This window comes from Callithrix jacchus, chromosome 12, assembly GCF_049354715.1.
Source record: "Callithrix jacchus isolate 240 chromosome 12, calJac240_pri, whole genome shotgun sequence".
Lineage (NCBI taxonomy): Eukaryota > Metazoa > Chordata > Mammalia > Primates > Cebidae > Callithrix > Callithrix jacchus.
The window spans coordinates 125,201,497-125,214,345 of NC_133513.1; the positions used below are offsets into that span (position 1 = coordinate 125,201,497).

Genomic DNA, 12,849 nt, shown 5'->3' on the forward strand with positions numbered 1-12,849 from the left:
TTTTGAAAAAGGAAAAAGGTCCCTCCCCGGCGGCGGCGGCGGCGGCGGCGGAGCCGGAGCCGGAGCCGGCCGGGGCTGAGCGCTCGGCTGCAGCGGCGCGGAGGCCGTCTCCCTGGTCTGCCGCGGTGCCCACCCGTCCCGCCGCCGGCTGCCATGGCAGGTGAGGGGTCTGCGCGGGCCGGCGGGGGCCGCGGGGGCGGGCAGGAGCCGCAGCCGGTCTGACCGCCCCGTTGTGTTTGCAGGAGCCGGAGGCGGCGGCTGCCCCGCGGGCGGCAACGACTTCCAGTGGTGCTTCTCGCAGGTCAAGGGGGCCATCGACGAGGACGTGGCCGAAGGTGAGGCCCGCGCCCCGCCCCGCCTGGGATCCTAGCGGGCAGCGCCCGGCCGCGGCCTCCGGGCCCCACGCGCCGGTGGAAGGCAGGCAGGAGGATGGGGGCCCGGCCGGGCGGGGGCCGGGGTCGGGGGGTTGCCGTCCTCTGTCCGCGGTCCTGTCCCGCGGGCGTGGGTGGAGGCGCCTGGCCCGCGGCGGGGCTTATGTAAGTCACCAAGGTCACGGGCGGCCTGGCCTTCCGAACGCAGCTCGCGCCGGGGGCTGCCTCCTGCCCGGGGCGGAACCGAGGAGACCGCGGTGGAGCCGGGGACGGGAACGGAGTCCAGATCCTGCGCTCGGGCGGCGGGGCACCATTGCCCGGAGGATGGGGACGCGCCTGGGGCTCCCCCGATCCGGCTCCGCGTTTCCTCGCCGGTGCGCTCTCGAGCAAGCTGGTTGCCTTGGTTTGTCCACCCTTAACAAGAGCACTGGCTCCCTGATTCTTACGATCCGCTTTCTGAAGTTCTAAAATCCTTGAATTTTGCTATGAAGTATTATTGTTCCTTCTCCGCTAATACATTTTGAAGTCTCTATTCCAGATTTTAATCTTGAACCTTACGGTGTTAACTTGGTCTTTGCCTGAAATCATACCCTTAAATTGACCCAGGCACAAAGTTTTAGGGTGCTGGGAGGGAACTGGGGAGTGCCTCCTGCCCCAGCTTCCCATGAAGCTTACATGTCACCTTGAAGTGTAGGAGCTGTGTAGCTTCCCTTCCGCACAGCTAAATGGAGAACTTGGTCGAGTCTTAGAAGTTTGAGTTTCAGATTTAGAGCCATAGTGGCCTTTTTGTTGTTCATACATCTTACTGAACATTGTAAATCTTTACCCTCTTCTTTTTTTTTTTTTTTTTTTTTTTTTGAGACGGAGTTTCGCTCTTGTCACCCAGGCTGGAGTGCAATGGTGCGATCTCAGCTCACCGCAACCTCCGCCTCCTGGGTTCAGGCAATTCTCCTGCCTCAGCCTCCTGAGTAGCTGGGATTACAGGCACGTGCCACCATGCCCAGCTAATTTTTTGTATCTTTAGTAGAGACGGGGTTTCACCATGTCGACCAGGATGGTCTCGGTCTCTTGACCTCGTGATCCACCCGCCTCGGCCTCCCAAAGTGCTGGGATTACAGGCGTGAGCCACCGCGCCCGGCCCTACCCTCTTCTTAAAAATGATTTGTGTGTGCACCAAACATACCTTCCCTGCCTTAAGTTGCTAAAAGCTCCTGGTCAAACGTCCTGTCCACCTCGCTGCATCTCGGTCCCCCATGACCTTTTACTCCCTCTTTCCCACCCTGTATCTCTCCTCACAGTGTCTGGTTTGGCACATGACCATTGAGGGCATTTGGAGATTCCTAGCCTCCGGGACAAACAGGGCCTGGGTGGTGAAGCAGGTGAAACTGGGCTCTGAGAAATGCGGGAAGATGTGTATGGTTTGAGATCGAAACTAGGCGCATTTTATGTGATCTGAAAAGTGTATTGATTTTTTTATTTTTTTAAAACATATTACTTTTTTGTTTGATTTTGCATATGCCAAGCAAGTGACAGTTCAGCCTTACCCAAGTGTGACTTCTGTCCCAGTAAAGCAAAAGTCATGTGGGAGTAGGGAGGTGAGAGGGCTTAATGCCTGACTTAATTTCTGTTTGTTTTTTTTTAAACTCTTTCTTTTCTTTTCTGGCGACAAGGTCTCACTGTAGCCCAAGCTGGAGTGCAGTGGCACCATCTCGGCTCACTGCAGCCTCTGCCTCCTAGGCTCAAGTAGTCCACCCACCTTAGCCTTCAGAGTAGCTAGGACTACAGACGTGTGTGCCACCACACCAGGCTAATTTTTGTTATTGTAGGGGGTTTCGCCATGTTGCCCAGGCTGGTCTCGAACTCCTGGCCTTCAGTGGTCTGCCCACGTCAGTCTCCCCAGGTGCTGAGATTACAGGCGTGAGCTAACATTCCTGGTCTGGTTTCTTTACTTAAAAAAAAAGTTACTGATAAGCTGAATGAATTAAAATTTAAGTGTAACTAAAGTTTATTTTAAATGTGACTTTACACATATGAAAATAGCATCTTTTAAAAAAATCTTGGGCTGGGCCTGGTGGCTCATACCTGTAATTCCAGCACTTTGGGAGGCCGAGGTGGACAGATCACTTGAGATCAGGAGTTTGAGACTAGCCTGGCCCACATGGTGAAACCCCATGTCTACTAAAAATACAAAAATTAGCCGGGCATAGTGGCGCACACCTGTAATCCCGGCTACTTGGGAGGCTGAGGCAGGAGAATCACTTGAACCTGGGCTGTGGAGGTTGCAGTGAGTCGAGATCCTACCACTGTACTCCAGCCTGGGCAACAGAGCAAGGCTCTAAAATATATATACACGTATATGTGTATACATACATATATACACACGCACACACACCTTGTTCTCTGAATTAAACTGATGGCAACTTTTTGCAGTTTTAAAATCCTATTTTAAGTTAAATTATGAGTAAATCCAAGAGTTTGATATTTTGAGTTGTCATGGTTTTTTTGTAACATTGCTTTGTGGTAATTATCCACGTGTTTTGGTTATTTTATGTATTCAGAGCTTTTTATTTTCATCCATGTTTGCTTTGGCCGCGGTCACCCGTCAAGGTGAACACATTTGTAACTCACCGCCAGTCTGTCCTGTAGTTCTGATACCGCTGGTTTGTATGCTTGACCACAGTCGATGATGGTAACGGAAGTGCAGACGTGAGTCGCCAGGGATTGTTGAGCAGCCAGGTTCAAGAAGCTGGTCGTGCCCAGACGCAACCTTGATGAGAGATGTTGGTGAGCAATAATAAGAGATGGGTGGCTGGGTGCCGTGGATCACTTGAGGTCAGGAGTTCAAGATTAGCCTGGCCAACATGGCGAAACCCTGTCTCTACTAAAAATACAAAAATTAGCTGGGCATGGTGGCACCCGCCTGTAATTCCAGCTACTAAGGCTGAGGCAGGAGAATTGCTTAAACCTGGGAGGCAGAGGTTGCAGTGAGCTGAGATCGTGTCATTGCCCTCCAGCCTGGAGACAAGAGTGAGACTCCCTCTCAAAAAAAAAAAGAGAGATGGGCAGTTCAGAGGGGTTTTTATTGTGCACTGCTGCGCAGGCTGTGGGACTTAAGGTACAGCCGATTTTATTTGTTTAGATTTGTGGCTTGTGAGGCATTTTGTTCTTGAAGGTTTTGTTCTGGGCTAAGTTCAGCTCTGTAGAGTTCTACCGCACCCCTGCACTCTGGCTGCCTTTCTGCCCTCTCTGCAATGGGTAAGGAGGAGGAGCCTTAGAGCTTGAGGCCAGGGTCGTCTCCTGACTTCACTGGGGCAGCACCCAGCATGCAGGAGGTAGTACCAGGGTAAGAGTAGGCGCTCCTGACCTTGAAGGTCGTGAAGTGAGCAACGTAGAGAAAGCGTCTGGTTTTTATTTTGATTTCTGTTTTGTTTTTAAAACTAGTAGTTTGGGGGCAGTGGGCCCAGAATCATTACCTATGATGAAAGTGTTGGCCTGTGTAAAATTTGATGCTCCCCCACACCGACCCCTTACCTTTTTTTTTTTTTTTTAAGAATTGAGTTTAGCTATGGGTCAGGTCATTTTGCTGAGAGTCATCCCACTGGGTCATCAGACTTCCCATCCCCCTGCAAGTAGGAGTAGAGCTGAGCTCACAAGGAAGTTAGGAAGTGTCCTGCTGGAGCAGTTGTGGGAGCAGCCGGCAGTGGTGACTTGCCTCTCCTGCCCTTGCCAGAACGTGGGACTGGGTGAGTTCGTATTCCGAGGTGACCAAGAGTTAAAATAGTAAAACCAGGGAGCTTCCAAGAGGAAGCGCGGAGAGGAGTTGTTTGTTAGCTCATACCTCCAAAATGTTTAGGTGCTAAGTGGTGACTGCCTTCTGGAAATCGTTAATACTGTGCAGATTTTTTCTGCATGTTACGTAGTCACCTTTACCCAGCCCGTCCTCCCTATCCTGGAACGTACTTCATTCATCATGTGACGTGTTTCTCAGTGTCACGTGGTATTTCATCCTTTGCTTTTCTCTCTGGTAGACTGTGAGCTCCTCAAGCTTGAGGGCTGGGTGTCAGCGTTCCTGCCCCAGCCCTTGTAGAGGACCCGGCAAGAAGGTCATGGTAGGCAGCAGTTGCTGAGTGGTCATTCCATGCTAGAGATTGGTCACAATACTTTGCCCATGTCTGTTAATTTGATCTTCACACAACTTAAGAAGGGAGTAAATGCTGTTCTTCCCAGTCTCAGATGCAGAATCCGAGGTGCGGAAGCAATGAACCTGGGCATAAAGCAAGTCTCTGGCAGGGCCAGGGTTTGAAGCCGCCGGCTGCCCACAGAGCCCTGCCTGGGGTGCAGCATTGCTTCAGCCACCGTTTGGGGCCAGTGCAGTGCAGATGAAGCCCCACTGTGGAATGTGGCCGCCCAGCCCTGTCGTGAAGCTATTCTTCTAAAGCTCCATGAGAGTCTTGCCACCGGGAACCGTATGAAAACGCCTTTCAAGGAAGTGCATGTCAAAATGATGTAAGATGAGCAACAAGGATTCAAGAATAGCATCGCTTTCCAGCCATTTCTCAAAATATTGGACAGTAAGTTAGTGAAACACCTGCGTGTCAGACAAGTGTGGCAGCAGCTTGGCCTGCAGAGCCCCTTGCTCACGACTGCAGCCTGCTTGCCTGCAGGGAAGCTGTGGTCTTGCTCCCTATAGATAGCGCTGATTGCTCCTGTGGAGAAACAGTGGGGAGGGACCAGGGGAGGAGGGTCTTATACTGAAAGTGGTAGCTTGATTACAGCTGGTTCCTTTCATCCCAGAATTTTTACTTTTAAGTGGATTGGGTTTCTATTTGATTTTGCTTTAATCGGTTTCTTTTTCTTTTCTTTTCTTTTCTTTTTTTTTTTTTTTTTTTTGAGATTGAGTCTTGCTCTGTTGCCCAGGCTGGAGTGCAGTGGCATGATCTCGGCTCACTTCAGCCTCCACCTCCCGGGTTCAAGGGGTTCTCCTGCCTCAGCCTCCTAAGTAGCTGGGATTACAGGCACATGTCACCACTCCCGGCTAATTTTTGTATTTTTAGTAGAGACGGGGTTTCACCATGTTGGTCAAGCTGGTGTCCTCCTGACCTCGTGAGCCACCATGCCTGGCTGCTTTAATCCGTTTATTAATTCATGATCTACTGCTGTAAATTAAGACATTAACCTGTTTCTAAAGAGCTACACTAAACTAAAGGTTTGTCTACTTAAGTCAAGCTTGAATCTGGGGGGGTTTCATACATAACATGGATATCTGGTTAATCTGGTAAGATAGCCTTTCTAAGGGAGTGTTGGTACTTTGAAAGAAACATTTTAACTTACAGAAAGGTAACAAAAATTAAGGGAACTTGAGCATCAATACCAGAAAGTTATTATGTTTCATTGAATATAGGGTATGGCCAGCATGGTGGCTTACACCTGTAATCTCAGCACTTCAGGGGGCCAAGGCAGGAGGATCAGTTGAGTCCCACAACTTGAGACCAGCCTGGGCAACATAGTGAGATCCTGTATCTACAAATAAATAAAAAATAAAATGTTAGCCAGGTATGGTGGTATACACCTGTAGTCCCAGCTACTCAGGAGGCTGAGGTGGGAGGATCACTTGAGCCAGGGAAGTTGAGGCTGCAGTGAGCTATGATTGTGCCACTGCACCCCAGTCTGAGCCAGAGTGAGACTTTGTCTCAGAAAAAAGAAAGAAAAAAATATATACATACATATATATATATATATGGTATAGGTAATTTTGAAATTAGATATATGTTTTATATATAATGTTTTATAATATCTTTGCTATCTATGTATATATAAAAGATACATCTAATTTCAAAAATTTCACATCCAAAATGTGAGGAATTGTACTTAGAATCAATAAAATACGGTATCAGTGAATGCAAAACTTTTCCGTCATGTGTATTGATTTCTTCTGTGTTTAACACAGTGTCTGCTTATTTGAGTTATTCCTGGTCTGATTTCTATATTGCATTGTAGAATTTTCGTTCACTTAATATTTATACCTCTGCCATTGAAGAGAACCTTCAGGAAAGCATCCTCTGGGGAAGGCCATCAAACAAGCAAACGATCTAACATTTTTGCAGTTTGACTTACGAGAGAATTTAATAGGAAGCCTCTGCCTTCATGAAATCAGTTATATGTGCCTGAAGATTCACAGACTCATCATACTTAGCACAGCTGTGTCTTCATGTTCAGGAAGCTGCCTAGTCAGAGTTCTGTCCTGAGGTGCAGTTTAGAAGATAAATGGTGGTGTTTAATCCTCCCGGGTGGTTTTTCACGTTCCCTGAGTATGAGCAGCCTGCTGTTCTCATGGGAAGTTGTAGGTTTGCGTTGTGTCTGCTGTTTTCAGCTCTGACGGCACCTTCCTGAGCCTCAGCTTGCTTATCTACAAGTTAAATCAGAAGGTTTTTGTTAAGATCAAACAATGCACGCTGCTTTTGTAACCTGTTAAGGGCTTTTCAAGTGTTAGATACAACTGTTCATTAATTCTCTTGTATTTTAAGGTATTTGGGCCTGGTCATAGCTATATTTAAACACAAAAATAGCAGTTTCTTATTCTTCCTCACCTGCTTCATCTCCACCTGCCCAGATCCCTTCCACTGGCCTGGCCTCTTAATTTTTCCGTTATTAGTCATGATTATTCCCATCCCATGATCTGGTCTCCCGCCTCTTTCTCAGCCTGCAGTATTCTTTTCTTCCCATCCGTGCTCCAAGCCCTGCTGATCCTTCTCAGTCCGCCTCGATCCCACTGGGCGAGTCCCTCTCCAGCTCCCCCAGCAGTCAGTGTCCTCTCAGCCTCCAGACTTCCCTTTCACTCCTGTTCTGTGTTATTCAGCGATTGGCTGTGTCCTGCTTCCGGTTCCCTCATTTTGTCATGTTCAGCGATTGGCTGTGTCCTGCTTCCGGTTCCCTCATTTTGTCATGTTCAGCCATTGGCTGTGTCCTGCTTCCGGTTCCCTCATTTTGTCATGTTCAGCCATTGGCTGTGTCCTGCTTCCGGTTCCCTCATTTGTCACATGCAGTACTCGGCTTGTCTCTTCAACTGGTGTTAGGGTGTGGAGTGTCATGATATTAATAGGTAGTGGAAAGGCACTGTGCGCATGGGATTTGGTACACATCCCATGTTCCCCTCTTCCAGCTTTGTGCAACTTGGCAAGTTACTTACCATCTTTTTCTCGTCTGTAAAACTGATACTATTACTTGTGACCATTGCAGGGTTGCTGTGAAGGTTCCAGAAAATGTACGGAAAGCTGTGGCAAACAGAAGCACATAACTGGTTAGAGACTGTGGTCTTAAGAGGCCCTCTTGCATAGAATAGCTGACACTGTCACTTCAGTGAGACAATTTCAGAAAAAGGAAGAGTATGGCAGGGGCCAGCGTTCAGCTTGGCACATCTGAAAAGTTCACAGCGCTGTTCCGAAGGGCTGCTGGTGCTGGGTGTTGGAAATTGAAATGCAGGTCTTGCCTGCAGGAAGCTCTGTTCAGACACGGACAAGAAGTGGGCCCTTGCATCATGGCTGGGACCAGGGCACACTGAGGCAGTGTGTAGAAGCGACCAGTACACAGACTTGGGTGGGGAGTGGAGGGGAGGATGCCAGGGATAACGAGGGAGGAAGGGAAAGGGAGAAGAATGTTCCAGGTGGAGAGGGCTTGGAGTGGAGGTTGGACAGCATGTGTGTTCTGAGAAGTCACTGCATGGCATGGTTGTCTGGCAGAGAAGGGAGTGGCTGTGATGAGCAGGAGGCTGGCTGGGGCCAGAGGATGATGAATAAAGACCTTGAATACTTGTGTGGAGGACTCTTGAGTGATTGCGAGCTTTTAAGATCCTAAGCAGAGGAGTGACATCAGCTTTGTTTTTAAGGTCACTCTGCCGTTTGGAGAGTGGATGGTGGCGGGCTAAGAATGGAAGTAGGAAGTTACTGCAGTAATAAAGGTGGGAAACGGGCTTACTCTACTTTCAGGGTGGGCAAGCTTTTTTGTAAAGGGCCAAATGGTCAGTATTTTAGACTTTGCAGGCTGTACTGTCCCTGTTGAAACTACTGGATTCAACTCTGCCTTTAGCAGGAAGACAGCCGTAGACCCTGCAGAGATGGATGGCGTGGTGGTGTGCTGTGCTTACACACAGCATGCCGCAGAAACAGGCAGCTGGCCGGACTGTGCCCGGGTGCGCCCGGCTTACGCACAGCACGCCGCGGAAACAGGCAGCTGGCCGGACTGTGCCCGGGTGCGCCCTGCTTACGCACAGCGTGCCGCGGAAACAGGCAGCTGGCCGACTGTGCCCGGGTGCGCCCTGCTTACGCACAGCGTGCCGCGGAAACAGGCAGCTGGCCGACTGTGCCCGGGTGGTGGTTTGCTGACCCTGCTGTAGAGCTGCTTCTCAGTCTTTTGGTTCTGGAATGTGTTTGTACTCATAATAGTTATGGTTGAGGATCCAGAGAGCCTTTGTTTGCGCTGGTTATAGCTATTGGTGTTTTCTGTGTTTGAAATTGAAACAGAACAACTCAAAATGTTTATTATTTAATTTAATATAGTAATATCATACATGTTAACATTTTTCATGAGAAATGACTTTTCCGAAAGAAAAGCGATTTAGCGAGACAAATGGTGTTGCGTTTCACTTTTGCAAATCCTTTTAAAATAAGTGGTTTAAGAGGTGATGCTGCGTTCTCAGACCTCCTTCTGCATTCAGTGTGTTCCAGTTGCTTTATTCAAATGTGTAAAAAAATCATGGCCTCACACTTCCATGTGGGGGGCAGCTTGTTTGGGTGTGCCTGCCCTTCTGTCAGCGACCTTTCGGTACTGTCTTCCCTCAGAGCCTGAGGTCTGTCTTGTGCTTGGAGTGGGTCTTTTCTCAGGGACATGGTTGGGTAACATCACATGGGAGTGGTTTGGAAATACTGTTACACATGGAGGTTTTTTTTCCTAAATGTTGACACGTTCCATTATGTAAAATTGGAGAAAATCATATTTTTTAATATCACCACAGATCTCATCAGAAGAGAAAGTGAGAAGCTGTCAGATTAGCAGTAGTAGATAAAAAGTTTTCCAGAATTCTCATTTTTTCTTGAAAGCTTGGATTTTATCATTGGTAACAAATACTGTCAGTTACTTTCTGTGAAGTGAGAGGCTCACTGTTCATTTTCAAGTAAATATCTGCCACATACCAAATTCTTAGTAACCAAAGTTGGTCAGTTCTTTCAGATGAAAATGTCATTCCATGAGAAAAAAGGCTAATTCAGCTTGTATTATACTGTGCAATATATATTTGGTCTTCCCTGGTGCACAACTCCTAGAATCCTTGGACTCTTCCGTGGTAAGTGTCTCTTGTTGTGGTGAAGAGTTGGTTGAGATCCGCAACCCCTAGGTAGCTTCAGAATGGAGGCTGGTCACCAGAAAGACCCAGGGAGGATTAGAGGGTTGAGTCTTTTCAGCCCCAATCGCCAACCTCTGAGGAGTGGTGGGGTCGGGGGGAGGGGGGGCTGAAGTCGTGAAGTCGTGAAGCTGATCACCAGTGGCTAGTGATTTAAACAGTCTTGCCTATGTAAGCACTGGTTAGAAGATAGCTTCCAGATATTTCTGGAGGGGGACATGCCCAGAGAGGGCATGGGTGCTCTGCGTCTCATCCCCATCCCTGGCCCTGTGCATCTCCCCTGTGTCCTTCATGGTATCCTTTTCCTGAGACATGTGCTCAGTCAGGGTTGTGGACACTGATTTATAGCCACTCAGCCAGGAGCACAAGTAACACAACCAAGGCTTGCCATTGACTTTAGAAGTGGGGACAGTCTTGTGGGACAGAGCTCTCAACCTGTGGGATTGGATGCTTTCTCTGAGCGCCAGGATTTAATGGAATTGGAGGGCCCCAGCCAGTGTCTGCCTGCAGAACTGATGCTTCCTCGCCGATGGGGAGAGGCCCCCACGCATCCGGTGTCCTGAGTGTGCTGTGAGAATGTAATGAGAGAAACTGAATTTTGTTTTTGTTTTTCGGCACAAACTGCTTTACCGCGTGCTTTTTCTTGAGACAGTTGTACTTGGGATGCAGCCAAAGTTCTCTCGTGGCACATTTTATCACAGGGTTGGAGCTGAACAAAGTGGCGAATTATTTTAATTGTTCATCAGGGAGTAAGCTGAGCAAAACTGGCCTTTTTCCTTTTGCTTTCCTTTTCTCCATGCCTGTGCAGGGCGTGGAGAGGAGAGACTGGGGCTGCTGCCACGGATCATGCTGAGCCACCAGCAGCTCCACCTGCCCTTGGCTTTGCTCGTCCATGGAAAATGACAACAGCATGAAAACGGCAATGACGTACAAGGATGATTATGAAAATAGTCTTGACCTCATGGACCCTCAAGGAGTCACAGACCACACTTTGAGAACTACTGCTCTAATGCAAGCTACTAGCAGTTGGAATGTCAAGAACAGGGCAGATTTCAGGGTTAACTGCCTTCTCTCATCTTTACTAGATTGTGCTGGTTTTAGCTCATAATACAAAGAGAGTGTTTATTATTTAAAGAAAATCGAATGATAGAACAGCTGCACCAAGAGCACAGAGCGAGCGGGGTGTGGTGGCACATGCCTGTAGTCCCAGCTACTCAGGGCTAAGGCAGGAGAATCGCTTGAACCTGGCAGGTGGAGCCGGGTGTGGTGGCACGTGTCTGTAGTCCCAGCTACTTGGGGCTGAGGCAGGAGAATCGCTTGAACCCGGCAGGTGGAGCGGGGTGTGGTGTCGTGTGCCTGTAGTCCCAGCTACTCGGGGCTAAGGCAGGAGAATCGCTTGAACCTGGCAGGTGGAGGTTGCAGTGAGCCGAGATCACATCATTGCACTCCAGCCTGGGTGACAGAGTGAGACTTTGTCTCACAAAAAAAAAAAAAAAAAAAAGCGCATAGAGCGAAAGTTCCTCTTCTTCCCACTGCTGTCCTGAAGTCTTTCTCAGAAGCCACTGCTCTTAACGGTATCTTTTTCAATCATTTTCCGTGTCTTTGTTTATATTGTAAAACTGCGTTTGTGTATAAGCCATTTTTTTTAATCCACAAATGTGGAACCTTATTCTAGACATTGAATAAGATTTTCTGTATTACTCAGTATTGTTTTTGCTACTCCTTTTCCTTTCCTCTCTTGGGAACAGGGTGTTGCTCCTCTGTCGGCCAGGCTGGGGTGCAGTGGTGTGATCACAGCTCTGCATCCTCGACCTCTCAGGCTCAAGCAGTCCTCTCTTAGCTCAGCCTCCAGAGTAGCTGGAACTCTCCACGTGCACTGCCATGCCCAGCTTTTTTCTATTTTTTTTTAAAGACAGGGTCTTGCTGTGTTCCCCAGGATGGTCTTGAACTCCTGACCTCAAGTGACCCTCCCATTAGACAGTTGAGATGTAAGTACTGCCACGTAGCCTTCATGGTGCGCATTAGACAGTTGAGATGTAAGTACTACCACGTAGCCTTCATGGTGCGCATTAGACAGTTGAGATGTAAGTACTGCCACGTAGCCTTCATGGTGCCCATTAGACAGTTGAGATGTAAGTACTGCCACGTAGCCTTCATGGTGCCCATTAGACAGTTGAGATGTAAGTACTGCCACGTAGCCTTCATGGTGCGCATTAGACAGTTGAGATGTAAGTACTGCCACGTAGCCTTCATGGTGCGCATTAGACAGTTGAGATGTAAGTACTGCCACGTAGCCTTCATGGTGCGCATTAGACAGTTGAGATGTAAGTACTGCCACGTAGCCTTCATGGTGCGCATTAGACAGTTGAGATGTAAGTACTGCCACGTAGCCTTCATGGTGCGCATTAGACAGTTGAGATGTAAGTACTGCCACGTAGCCTTCATGGTGCGCATTAGACAGTTGAGATGTAAGTACTGCCACGTAGCCTTCATGGTGCGCATTAGACAGTTGAGATGTAAGTACTGCCACGTAGCCTTCATGGTGCGCATTAGACAGTTGAGATGTAAGTACTGCCACGTAGCCTTCATGGTGCGCATTAGACAGTTGAGATGTAAGTACTGCCACGTAGCCTTCATGGTGCGCATTAGACAGTTGAGTCTGGGGAAGATTAAGTTATTTGGTGAAGGTCTCAGAGCTAACAGACGCTACAGTCTTTATTTCAATGTAGACATTCTGAGACAGAGCCCATACTTAAATATTTTTAACTAGGCTGCCTCTTTTGATGGCTGCATAGTATTCCCTTACTTATTTAACTAGTCCAGTGTTTGCCATTTCTAATGAGAGTGCAGGAAAGTCTTGTCCATCCTTCTGCCCTTGTGTGGGTGTTCCTGGGTGGCAGACACCCAGCAGTGAGCACACGTTGTCAGAGGCCATGCACATGGACATCTGGATGTTGCCAAACTGCCCTCCAAAAGGTGGCGCCAACTTACACCTTCCCCAGAAGTCCTTTAACATTGGTCTTTTTACTTGAGCTGTTTCAGTGGTGAGTCTAATGTTGTAATTTTCATTTCCTTACCAGTTATGCA

General features: G+C 48.4%; 1 protein-coding gene across 17 annotated transcripts in view; it reads left to right on the forward strand.

The window, feature by feature from the left end:
• Positions 1–12,849, forward strand: part of PPP2R2D (protein phosphatase 2 regulatory subunit Bdelta) — a 60,968-nt gene that overhangs the window by 353 nt on the left and 47,766 nt on the right. For 13 of the 17 annotated variants that reach the window (XM_078346789.1, XM_078346791.1, XM_078346799.1 and 10 more), the window contains exons 1-2: positions 5–160; positions 243–335. The exons of 2 other annotated variants lie outside the window; for them this stretch is intronic. The gene's annotated coding sequence lies outside the window, so the exon portion shown is untranslated. Of the gene's footprint in view, positions 1–4; positions 161–242; positions 336–558; positions 746–12,849 lie in introns of those variants that run through there. 2 more of the 17 variants (XM_078346797.1, XM_078346790.1) reach the window with 2 other exon arrangements.